At 37.7% G+C, this 12430-nt stretch overlaps 1 long non-coding RNA gene across 2 annotated transcripts in view; it reads left to right on the top strand.

The window, feature by feature from the left end:
* The first annotated feature begins 418 nt into the window (after positions 1-418).
* LOC121041476 (uncharacterized) overlaps positions 419-12430 on the top strand; it is a 210195-nt gene continuing 198183 nt past the window's right edge. For both annotated transcript variants that reach the window (XR_005795759.1, XR_005795758.1), the window contains exons 1-2: positions 419-524; positions 2239-2362. This is a non-coding gene — a long non-coding RNA (uncharacterized LOC121041476). The remainder of the gene's footprint in view (positions 525-2238; positions 2363-12430) is intronic.

Below are 12430 nucleotides of genomic sequence, written 5' to 3'. Positions count from 1 at the left end.
TTAATACCAGATGTTAATACTGAGAGTCTAGTGGAGAGCGATTCTTTCTTTTTCTTCTTGTTTCAGGTTTAAATGTTTGAGAGAGTGATTTTCTTCATGTAGATTTCATAGTTTCTTAGAAAATAGGGGTTAGATTTGGGGCACCTGGGTGGCTCAGTAGGTTAAGCACCTGACTTCAGCTCATGTCACAGTCTCACTGGATTTGCCCCCCAGCCCTGTGCTGACAACTCAGAGCCTGGAGCCTGCTTCAGATTCTATGTCTCCCTTTCTCTCTGCCCCTCCCCTGCTTGCACTCTGTCTGTCTCTCTCAAAAATAAACAAACAAACAAACAAAAAATAGGAGTTAGATTTAAATATCTTTTCTTTCTTTTCTAAATTTAGGGACATTTAAGTTATTATTCCAAAGTATCTACTCTTGCCTTCTTCAGGGTGTTTATGGATTCCTTGAAGAAAAACAACTTACCCTTACTCTAGAAGAAAGTTTAAAAAGATACCTGATATACCGAATACCTGCTGGTTCCCAGGTACTAGTCTAACCATTTTACATAGATTGTCTTATTTAATCCTTACATAGGATACAGGTACTCTTTTTTCACTAATTTTATAGGGCACTCCAGCCTTAGGGAAGTTAAATAGCTTGCTCACTGTCAACAGGAAGTTTAGTGTTCTACCTTTTTAAATTCGTGAGCAACATACTTTTTTTAGGGCAAGTATCAATGTAAACAATTGTTAATTTAAATCTTCATCAAATTATATTCTTTATAACTTTGCTTACCTATTTAGGCTGATCATCATTGATTTTACCTTATACTGAGGCTGCAAAAAGGCACAGAATAGGAGAGGAAACATCAGCTCTGCCATTTTCTCATTGTTCTTTTGTGCCTATATTATTATTTTATTTTCTTCAATCCTTAATTTTTTTTTCAGGAGACATTTTAACTGCTTTCATGTTTTGAAGGATAATTTAGTTAGTTTCTTTGTGCTGGCTGCAATAGCAAAATACCATAGTTCTAAAGGCTGGGAAGTCCAAGATCAAGGTACTGGCAGACTTGGTGTCTGGTAAAGCCCTATTTCCTGGTTAGGAAAGCCATCATGGATGGCTGTCTTTTTCTGTGTATTCACATGACAGAGGAGTGAGAGAGCTCTGTGGGATCTCTTTGATAAGGGCAGTAATCTCATTCATGAGGGCTCCACTCTCATCATGTAATCACCTGTCAAAGGTCCCACCTCCAAATACCATCACACTGGGGATTAAGTTTCAACAAGAATTTGGGGGGACACAAACATTTAATCTATATAGCTAGTAATGGATAATAATCATAAACATACAAATCCAGCCATAGTAACCTGCTTGGAATTCATTGTAATTGCTGAAAGCAGGCCCATCAGTAAGGACCCCATTCCTAGATCTGCAAGGGAAACAGTACCTTTCCTGCCTCCATATTCTTCTAGGACTCATTGTGATGTGTGCTTGCCTGGTCTCATAAAGACTAAAGGAGAGAATGGTGGAATTCAGTTTATTAAATATTATCTTTAATATTATAAAATATACAGAAAAATGCATTAGAAATGCAAAATTAATGAATACTTACAAAGCAAAAGCTGGGTAACAAACAGTATGGTCAAAAAATAGAATAATACCAACTTTCTTTCTAAAATCCTTTCAAGATCATATCCTCCCCTTTCCCCTAGAGATAATCATTATCCTGACTTTCATGATAATTGATTCCTTTCTTTTCTCTTTAGTTTTATCACCTCTTTATGCATCTTTAATCAATGTGGCCTAGTTCAGCTTCTTTTTGAACCTTATGTAATGGAATTACACACTATGAAGTCTTCCTTAAATGAAGCTTGCTATGTGTCTTAATTTCTCTAGCATTAAGTTTGTGTGTGTAGCTGAACTTTATTCATAATCAGTATAATATAGTAATAATTTATTTATAATTAGTATAGTATTCCATTGCATATATATTCTATTTGTGCTGCATGGTGTTGTGCTAATTTGGATAAGCTATAAACTGCATTTTTCAGAATTTGCTTCCCTGTGGGGTTCTGAGGTAGAGTTGATAGAAGGAGAATGTGCATGATACTTGGAACACAGAAATAAAGCAACCATTATTTTCTGAAAGTTTGGGTAGTGTTAAAGATATGGTGACAGAGGTGCCCAGAAGATTATAGTTTGTCCACACTCTTCTCTTTGTCCATCTCTTCTTGACTATTGACCCTGTTCACCAACAGATGCCCCCTACCCTCTTGGTTATGGACCTAGAGAGGTGATAGCTACCCAGAGGCAGCAGCTGACTGGAGACATTTCCATGGACTTTCCCTTCGTTCCACTTCAGCCTGGCTTTAAGATTACTTGGTTAGTAACTCCTTCTCTGATCCTCCAACTCCCCCTTCTGGGCCATTATTTCCCTAGCTTGTTCCATAGCTGTATAAGATATTTACTACAGTAAATGTCTTTACCCAGATAGAGTTCCCTGAGTGATATGCCATTCATCAATTGATACTTATTTGGGTTATTTCTAGTTTGGGGCTGTTCGGAACAGTGTTGCTTCTTGTAGTTGTATCCTGATCAATTTTATCTGGGTAAGGGTGGATCCAGGATTTTGGGTCTTAAACTCATACAGTTTGGGGGACTTATTTTATTTTTATTAATAAAAAATTTTTTTAATGTTTATTCATTTTTGAGAGACAGAGAGTGAGCAGAGGAGGGGCAGAGAGAGAGGGAGGCACAGAATCCAAAGCAGCCTCCAGGTTCTGAAGTATCAGCACAGAGCCGATGCAGGGCTTGATCTCACGAACTATGAGATCATGACCTGAGCTGAAGTCAGATGCTTCAGTCAGAGCTGAAGTCGGGCACCTCTGGGGCTCACTTTAAAACACACACACACACACACACACACACACACACACACACACACACTCTCTCTCTCTCTCTCTCTCTCTCTGTCTCTCTCTCTGTCTCTCTCTCTCTTTCTCTTTCTCTCTCTCACCAAAATTTGGTATAAGGACTTGGAGGGGATCCATGCCTTGAGGCTTAAATTTGATTTGCTTCGTGATAAATCTGCTATGTCCATAAGGTATATAACTAGAAGTTGAAGTGTTCAATTTTAAGATATGCAAATATTCACCATTAATAGATAATGCCAAATAGTATTTCAAAGTGGTTGTACCAAGTTGCACTTACACTAACAATGTATGAGTTTCTATTTTTCCACATTCTTGTTAATGCTTGGTATTATAAGAATTTTAATTTTTGTTAATCTGATGGCTAAGTTTAGTATCTCGTTGTGGTAGTTCACTGATTGTAAGTGAGGTTAAGCCACTTTTCATATTGCCTTAACTTGAGTTCCCCAGAAAGCAGAGCCTAAGGAAAAGGCTTGTGTGCTATTGCTTTGATAGAGGGTGTAATCCAAGAGAGCACTATTAAGGGGCCAGGGAGTGAGACAGGAAAAATGGCAAATTCAGGGATACATTTTAAAGTAGGTACTTCTCTTATCAAGTGCAAATGATCATCAGTCTTATTGAACTATCTTCTGAGAGGCTGTGTAAAGGATTGTTTCTCACAACTATCTGCTTAGTAGAATGGGAGGGAGGAAGAACAGGAGGAAGGGCAAAGAATTCATTCATTGGCTGCTGTCTTCTAGTCAAAGATTGATTACATGGGACATTGAATCTCATACACGTCTGGATTCTACATGTATGGGTGTTCGGTGGTCCTAATTATCAACCTCGAAGTTTCTGTGGAAGAGGTGAGAGGTGGGTTTGAGGCCAGATGCTGTTGCCTAGTATCTTTATGAAGTTAGTCAGAGTCCCTTCATGGTTGGTAGCCTTGGCACTGGCTGGGGCTGGAACAAGTGTCCAGGGGCCATCGAGACAGGTTTAAGGCCAAGACGATCTGACATGGTATATATCAGGCACACATATGTTTATTGGCCACCTTAGATTTTTTCTTTTGTGAAGTTTCTGTTTACTTTTTTTTGGCTATTTTTTTTGTTGAATTGTCTTATTTATTTGTAGAAATTCTTTATATATTCTGGACACCAGTCATTGAGATAGATGCTTTGAAAGTTAACTTCTCCTAATCTCAGCTTTGTCTTTAACATTTTATTGTGTTTCATAAAGAAAAAATCTGAATTTTAAGGTGATCAAATATGTCAATCTTTTCTTTCAGATTAGTACTTTTTGATGTCTTTTTTGAGAAATCCTTCCCAAACTGTGAGGATATAAAAATACTCATTTATATTACCTTTTAAAAGCTTTAGAGTTTTATTATTCACACTTAGAATTTTTTTTTGTGCTCACTCTGAGATAGGGATCTTCATAAATGTATGCCATGTTATTAGCATATTATATTTAAAAAAAGAGGAGTGACTGAATGGCTCAGTTGGTTCAGTGCCCAACTCTTGATTTTGGCTCAGGTCATTATTCCAGATTCATGGGGTAGGGCTCTGTGCTGAGCATGGTGCCCTGAGCATGCTTAAGTTTCTCTCTCTCTCTCTCTCTCCCTCCCTCCCTCCTTTCCTCTCCCTCTCTCCCTCTCCCTCCCTTTCCCTCTCTCCCTCTCCCCCTATCCCTCCCCCCTCCCTCCCTCTGTCCCTCTCTCCCACTTGTACTTTCTCTTTCTAAAAAAGAAAGAAAGAAAGAAAGAAAGAAAGAAAGAGCAAATTATTTCCTAATGCTCTGGATTAGAAAGAAAGAAAGAGCAAATTATTTCCTAATGCTCTAAAATCAAGTCCCCATATGTGTGTCAAACTGCATTTTGTTTTTACTTTATGCAATTTGTTTATCTCAGTTGTAACAATATGCTAATTACTATATTTAAAAATAGCTTCATATCTGGTAGAGCATGTCTTCTCATCTTTTACATCTTCCACAGTATTTTGGTTATTTTATCTGTGAATTTCCATGTAAGTGTTAGAATCAGATTGTTAGTTTCAACAGGAAACCCATTAGGATTTTGATTGTGATTGCTTTGAATTTATTAGTTAATTTGGAGAATTGACAAATTTATAATATTGAGTCTTCTAATATTTAAATATTGAATATTTCTCCATTCATTTAAGTCTTCTTTAATGTTTTTCAATATACTTTATTGTTTTCCTCTTTCCTAAAGGGAAAGGGAAATTCTTGGAAATTTTTGTTACACTATTTCCTAGCTATCTCATATATTTGATATTATTTTAAATGGTATTTTAAATTTTATTTCATATTCTGTTTAAGATATGTGGAAGTATAATTGATGGTTTTTATATTGACCCTATATCCTGACAACTTGTTAAATTCTCTAATTAGTGCTAAGATTTATATGCGTAGGTTTTTGGGTTTACACAGTTATATCATCTGCAAATGAAGACTCCCCACCCCAACAACTCCTGCTGCCCCTTGTTGTGCTAGATGGAACTTCTAGACCACTGCTGAAAAGAAAAAAAAATGTGGAATTTTATCAAATGCTTTTTCTGTATTTATTAAGATGGCCATATCATTTGTACCTTTAATCTATTAATGTGGTAAATTACATTAATTGGTTTTCTAATATGAAAGCAACCTTACCTTATTTAAATTTTTTTTTCCACGTTTTTATTTATTTTTGGGACAGAGAGAGACAGAGCATGAACGGGGGAGGGGCAGAGAGAGAGGGAAACACAGAATCGGAAACAGGCTCCAGGCTCTGAGCCATCAGCCCAGAGCCCGACGCGGGGCTTGAACTCACGGACCGCGAGATCGTGACCTGGCTGAAGTCGGACGCTTAACCGACTGCGCCACCCAGGCGCCCCCAACCTTACCTTATTTAGATGAACTTCACTTGGTCATAATGTGTTACCCTTCTTATATATGACTATATTCAGTTTGCTTTTATTTTAATTTGGAAATTTGAATCTAGGTTTATGACTGAGGTTGTCTTTTAATTTTCCTTTCTTGTATGCTCTTTGACAGGCTTGGTATAAATGTTATATTAGTTTTTCTTAATGAGTTAAAGAGTGGTTCTTCTTTATTCTATGGAATAATTTCTGTAAGTTTAGAATAATTTTTATCCTTGAATGTTTGGTCTATCTCAATAGCAAAGTCATTTAGATTTGGAGATTTATTTGCACGAAAGTTTTTTGATTCAGTCATTTCATGGGTATATGTCAGGATGATATTTTATATCATTGACATTAGATAAGGAATAGGCATAGGCCAACCAGAGTGGACACCTGATTGTTCCATGGATGCCAGCTATAAATAAATGATGTTACTTAACTGATGTTCACAAGATGAATATCAGTCCTGGTTATCAGACTATTCAGGATTTCTTTTTGTATAAGTTCTGGTAAATTATATTTTTCTAGTGGAACAGGGGAGGGGAGAGAGAGAGGGAGATGCAGAATCCGAAGCAGGCTCCAGGCTCTGAGCTGTCAGCACAGAGCCCCACAACGTGGGGCTTGAACTCACCAACTGAGATCATGACCTGAGCCAAAGCCAGTAGCTTAACTGACTGGGCCACCTAAGCACCCCATTATTTAAATTTTCAAGTTGATTGTCATAAAGTTATCGATAATTAATTTCTTATTATGTAAATTATAGGACCAGGCACATATGAAACATATTTGAGGAGGTATATGTCGTCTTAATAATGCTAAAAAGTAAAATCCCTCTAGTGGAAAGCCATTACTTAAAGATCATGAAAATTTTCTGTTCCATGTGTGAAGCCGATATATTCCCTAGAATAGTTTTACTTTGTTTTTTTTTCATATCTGTATTATCGAAACATAATTTTCTAAAATGTAGATGTGGTCAGTTTATGCCCCGTGTTAAAACGTAACTTTTAATTTCTAAACTACAATAGTGTTAATGTTCTCAAAGTGTGGCCTGGACACCCCTAGAAGTCCTTGAGATTTTTCAGAGGATCTGGAAGGTCTAACTCTTTATAATAATCTTACAGCATTGCTTATCCTTTTAAACTCCCATTCTTTCATGAATGTATTGTGTAGTTTACCAGTGCTCTGTGATGTCATGATATATTATAACAGACTGAATGCAGAAATAGAATTGAGCTTTTAACTAAGACACATATTAATGAGATTTGTGAAAATAGATAACTAAATTTTTCCCACTAACTTTTTTGGGGAAAATATATTTATTTTTGATAAAATATATATGTTCTTTGTTTTAATTTTATTTTTTTTAATTTACATCCAAATTATTAGTTAGCATATAGTGCAACAATGATTTCAGGAGTAGATTCCTTAATGCCCCTTACCCATTTAGCCCTTCTCCCCTCCACACCCCCACCAGTAACCCTCTGTTTGTTCTCCATTAAAATATTTATGTTCTTAATGGGTTAATTGTCATTTAAACTATCTTAATAAATACATATTTTAAGCATTTCTCAGTTTTTTTTTAATGTTTACTTATTTACTTAGAGAGAGAGAGGGAGAACATGAGCAGGGAGGGACAGAGAGAGAGAGGGAGAGAGAATCCCAAGCAGACTCCATACTTAGCACGGAGTTCCACATTGAACTTGATCTCAGCGAACTGTGAGATAATGACCTGAGCCCAAACCAAGAGTTGGATGCTCAACTGAGCACTACCCGGACATTGCTAAACGTTTCTCAGTGTTAATTTTCAAATGGTGAATATTGATACATTTATCATCAGAAGTTTCTAGGGGCTTCAGTAATTTTTAGGAGTAGAAGGGATTCTGAGACCAAAATATTTGAGAACCAATGTCTTATAGGATAAAACTCATGTTCCTTAGTAAGATAGACAAGGCCCAGCTAGATCTGGTTCTTTTGCCCTCCAGCAGTATCCCCTCCATTAGAACCTCTACAGAAATACCTACAGCTCTCTGAGCATTTGCTCTTGCTGCTTCATTCAACCAGGATACTCCCTCCTCCTGGTCTTCTTGTAGACTCCTACCCATCTTTCCAAAAATTCACTTTGAGGAATCTTTCATGACTTGAGCCGTTCACCCTTTAGCCCCCCTCCCTTTCCTTGTGTCACTTGTACTTTGTATGTATCTCTGTTGAGTACCACATCAATGGCAATTTCAGACATTTGTCATATGAGTTGGCTTTGAGTGAATATGGGATAGTAAGGCCTTTCTATTTAGACTTTTTGTTAATTTGCCTGAGCTGCAGTTTGGAATAGAATGGCAGTAATGTCCATTGTTCTTTTATCACCACATGACACTCATTTCCTAGAGCTTTGGATTCCCACTATGTTTGAGTTTACATTGCCGCAAGATTTTTGCATATCTTAGCTTTGTGTGAGGTCAGGAAAGAACTGTTCTACTGGGGAGCAGAGTAGATAAGGTAGCAGGTGTTCAATAATTGTTTTTTTTTTTTTTTAAGTTTATGTATTTATTTTGAGAGAGAGAGAGAGAGCAAGAGGGGAAGGGGCAGAGAGAGGAGAGAGAGAATCCCAAGCAGGCCTTGAACTGTCAGCACAGAGCCAGATGTGGGGCTTGAACTCATGAACCATGAGATCAAGACCTGAGCTGAGATCAAGAGTCGGATTCTTTACTGACTGAGCCACCCAGGTGCCCCAGGTGTTCAGTAATTCTTAAGTGAATGGGTGGGTGGAAGAATGAACAAATGAATGAAAGAATAAAATAATGAGAAGTTTAACCTTTCTTTATGGAAGCATTATCAGCTTTAGGCATTAATTTTTAAAATCTTGTTGCATATATCAGATATACAGTGACTAAAAAGGTAGTCACTTACCAGTCAGGGGGAATAGATTTTCAGCACAAAATATAGATTACTTCCAAAGGGCTTTAGGGAATTTAGGAGCTCAAATTCCTGACTGAGGTCAGAGTTTCTTCACTGGTCTTTATTTATTTAGTAGAATGGGTGATTTATGAAAGTGAAATTCTTTTTTTAAAAATTTTTTTATTTGAGAGAGAGAGAGAGAGAGAATGAATGGGGAAGAGGGGCAGAGGGAGGGAGAGAGAACCTCAAGCAGCCTCCATGCTCAGAACAGAGCCTGACACAGGGATAGATCTCACAACCATGAGATCATGACCTGAGCTGAAATCAAGAGTCAGATGCTCAACCAACTGAGCCACCCAGGTGCCCTGAAAGTGGAATCTTTTTAAAAAAATATTTGAAAACATTTGTATTGTGTTCTAATCATCCTTTAATGTAAGGTTGATTTAAGAATTTTCCTTCACGAAGCCCAGATAGTTTTTATGAATCTTACTGAATAGGTATTAACCTCACAGATCCCAGTGCAACAAAGGTGGTCAGAAAGTACCTGAAACAATACCATTGTCATCTTCTGAAAGGTCATCTAGAATAATTAAGCATGTGGCTTGCTAGAGTTTTATAGGACAAAGATGTGTCTAATTCACCTACCCCCCACTGTGCTCCCACCATTTAGCCATTTCAAAATGGTCTATTTTTAGTGATGGTGGGATTTCCCTGGTTTCCTTTCTATTCTGCCCGCTTGGAAGGCTTTGTTTATTCTAAATCTCATTAAATAAGTTCTTAATGCAAAATTCTGCACTGCCTTACTCATTTAAAACTGGAACCCCCTGCGGTTACATAAACAAAATATATGGGGAAGTGATCATTTTTCTTGACACTGAGACATCCCAATCATCTGCCTTGGTGGTTATTGCCGTGGAAGAAGGAGAGTGAAGGAAACCTGTTGGAAAATGTAGAGTGGTGTAAGATCCTCAGCGGCAGTATGTGTATGTATAGGAGAGCTTTCAAAATGAATTGCAGAATCCCAAACACAGACCTCCCTCTATCCCAAAGTCCAGTTAACCACATAATCCTTTTTGAAAGTCTCCTTGACATATAAATTGAATGACATATTTGAATTCCACATAATTCTTTTTCTAAAACCTAATTAAAATCAATTCTTTGGCATTTTGCTGCTGTTAGAAAAGATGATGCTGTTAGATGTTTCAGTCATTAGCAATATGTTCACTGGATTAAAAACAAATTTCTGAATAATATTGTAATGATTAGTGAATCTATGATAATCTAAGCAATTATTAAGGAACAATGCCTGCCCTGACTTGGTATCTTGATTATTTGTTGATGACATCTGAAAATGGAGACGTCAGGAAGCAATATTGTATTGTTTAACTGTGTTAATTTATTTTATTTATGTAAATTTCATGCTTCTCAGTATTCCACAAACTTGAATACTGGTTAATTGTCTAACCAGGGAAGACAGGAAATTGGGTATAAAAAGTAAATGACAATCTAAACACACTAAAGACTTTCTTTAAACCCTCAGCTTTCAAGATTAGAAAGACTGTTATAATTTTAATGAGACTCATTTTGATTTCTAAAATGCGAACATTTGTTAAATGTACCTAAAATTTTGGCTAGATTTGGGGGTTATGATTGTTTATAATGAAAGAACCTGCAGCCTGATAAATGTGAATTATGCTATCAAGAAAGAAATTAAGTATCTGTGGGACTCATACTTTTTCCTCTAGAATACTGAAAATGTCTTGATATTCAAACCTACTTTCTCTTTACATATGAGGATGTATTCTTTAGGGTTTATTTCAGGTTATTTCTTTCATGTGCTTGCTGTTCACCTGATTGTTGTACAGATATTGCTAAATTATGGGGAAATCAACCTGCAAAATTTGACTATACGAGATTATACTTTAAAACCATAGATGGAAATGGAAGTAACTTTGCTTATGTCTTCATGCACCATCTATATATCACTAAGCTGCACATGGTATGGGAGTTTAGCAAGGGCTTGTACTGTGCAGTTAATAATTTAATAGATTTTAAAAAGCTGAATTTGAGTCCCACAATGAGGCAACACTCACCACCTGCTAGTTTACCGAGTTTTATGACATACTGGAATTAGCAAAATTGTCTCCCTGTTTTTTAAAAAAAACACCCTCAGATACTTAGTGTTTTGAACACACCTTCAGTGGAAAATAACTGCCTATAAGTGTTCTGCCTTGCACTAGCCTTACTGAGAGCCCTGCCTCTGTACAGGAGGCGTCCAGAGTTGGGGTTGTAGGATAGGGAATGCTGAGCGTGATCCTGAGTCTCTAGTCTGTGGCAGGGCTGTTCAGATGACATTGAGTAGCCAGCAGTTCCCTTGTCAGTGTGTGCGGTGGGGCAGGGAGCTGAAACACTAGCTCAGTCCTGGCTGGCTGATGCAGACAGGGCTGACGTAAAGTAATTGGTATAGTGTAACAGGAAGAGTGTACCGATAGAGAAGAGGAGGAGGAGAGAAGGGGCGGTCATCACTGCTATTCTGGGTGGTCCATGCAGGTCAGCCCAGGATCATGGTTGGTGTGTAGCTGGGGATTTTAGAGGTATAGTCTGACCTTTAGAGAGGGAGTTGAGGCAGGATGTCAAGGTTTCAGCTAAGTTAGCTGTGGTTCAGTGCTGTAATCCCAATCAGGGACTCAGAGTAGCCACGAGAGGTCTAGCCATGAGTGCTAGGGAAGCATGGTTGGGAAAGGAGAAGGTGGGCAGCTGGAGAGACTTACCCCAAATAGATTCACATCAGCTTTGGTGAATCTATTCATTCCAGATGAGGGTTCATTCCAGATACTGCCAGCCAGTGGGACTGGCATTGCAAAGTTTCCCAACACTTGAAGCTGACCTGGGCAGGGACTGGAGAGACCATTACTTCTGCTGTAGGACAGAGTTTCAGATTTCCTCTGGAAGTGTCAGAAATGGCAGCTTTATGTTTTTTGGTATAGAAGGCCTGATTTGTTTTTGGCCTCATGTTTTTCATTTATCCATTCACATAGCAGATACTGATTGATGGTTAACAGAGTGCCTTTTTTTCCCCTTTAATTCTTATGGTATGGCTTGTAAGTACTTCTAACTTTATTAAGTGAACTTTATTAAGTTATTAGTTACCAGTCTTTATACATTTTTTTGGAAGTACATTTGAGGTCAAAATATATCAGATGTCCTCTACATTTTTGTTCATCTTTGAAGTATCTTGACTTTATCCTTTTTTTCTTAATGAGAATAAATGTTTTGTTTTCATTTTTTCTTTTAAGTTTATTTATTTATTTTGAGAGAGCGAGACAGACAGAGACAGAGAGATAGAGAGAGCAGGGGAGTGGCAGAGAGATTTCCAAGCAGGCTCTGCGCTGTCAGTGCAGAACTCGACCTGGGGCTCAAAGTCACAGTTGGTGAGATCATGACCTGAGACAAAATCAAGAGTCAGACACCTAACTGACTGAGCCACCAGGTGCCCCAAATTTCTCCTTTTTGTTAGATAGATTGCCTTCAGAGAGTCTATACTACAGCTTAATGGAAAGAAAAAAAGAAGAGTGCTGTGTAATTAATTCTGAAACAGAGGATTTCACAATGTACAGTACGTCACACAGGAGAGTGTGCTCACCTCAGCCCCCAGGTATCTGGGCACTCGTCAAGAACTTCGTGGAGAAGTTCTTTACCTGTTCTTATCTGTTCTGTATGGGGTGCTCTCC

This window comes from Herpailurus yagouaroundi, unplaced genomic scaffold (genome assembly GCF_014898765.1).
Source record: "Herpailurus yagouaroundi ecotype Mexico unplaced genomic scaffold, PumYag 184, whole genome shotgun sequence".
In the NCBI taxonomy this organism is placed as follows: Eukaryota; Metazoa; Chordata; class Mammalia; order Carnivora; family Felidae; genus Herpailurus; species Herpailurus yagouaroundi.
The sequence above is the reverse complement of the archived record's forward strand: the minus strand, read 5'-3'. Positions and strand labels throughout refer to the sequence as shown.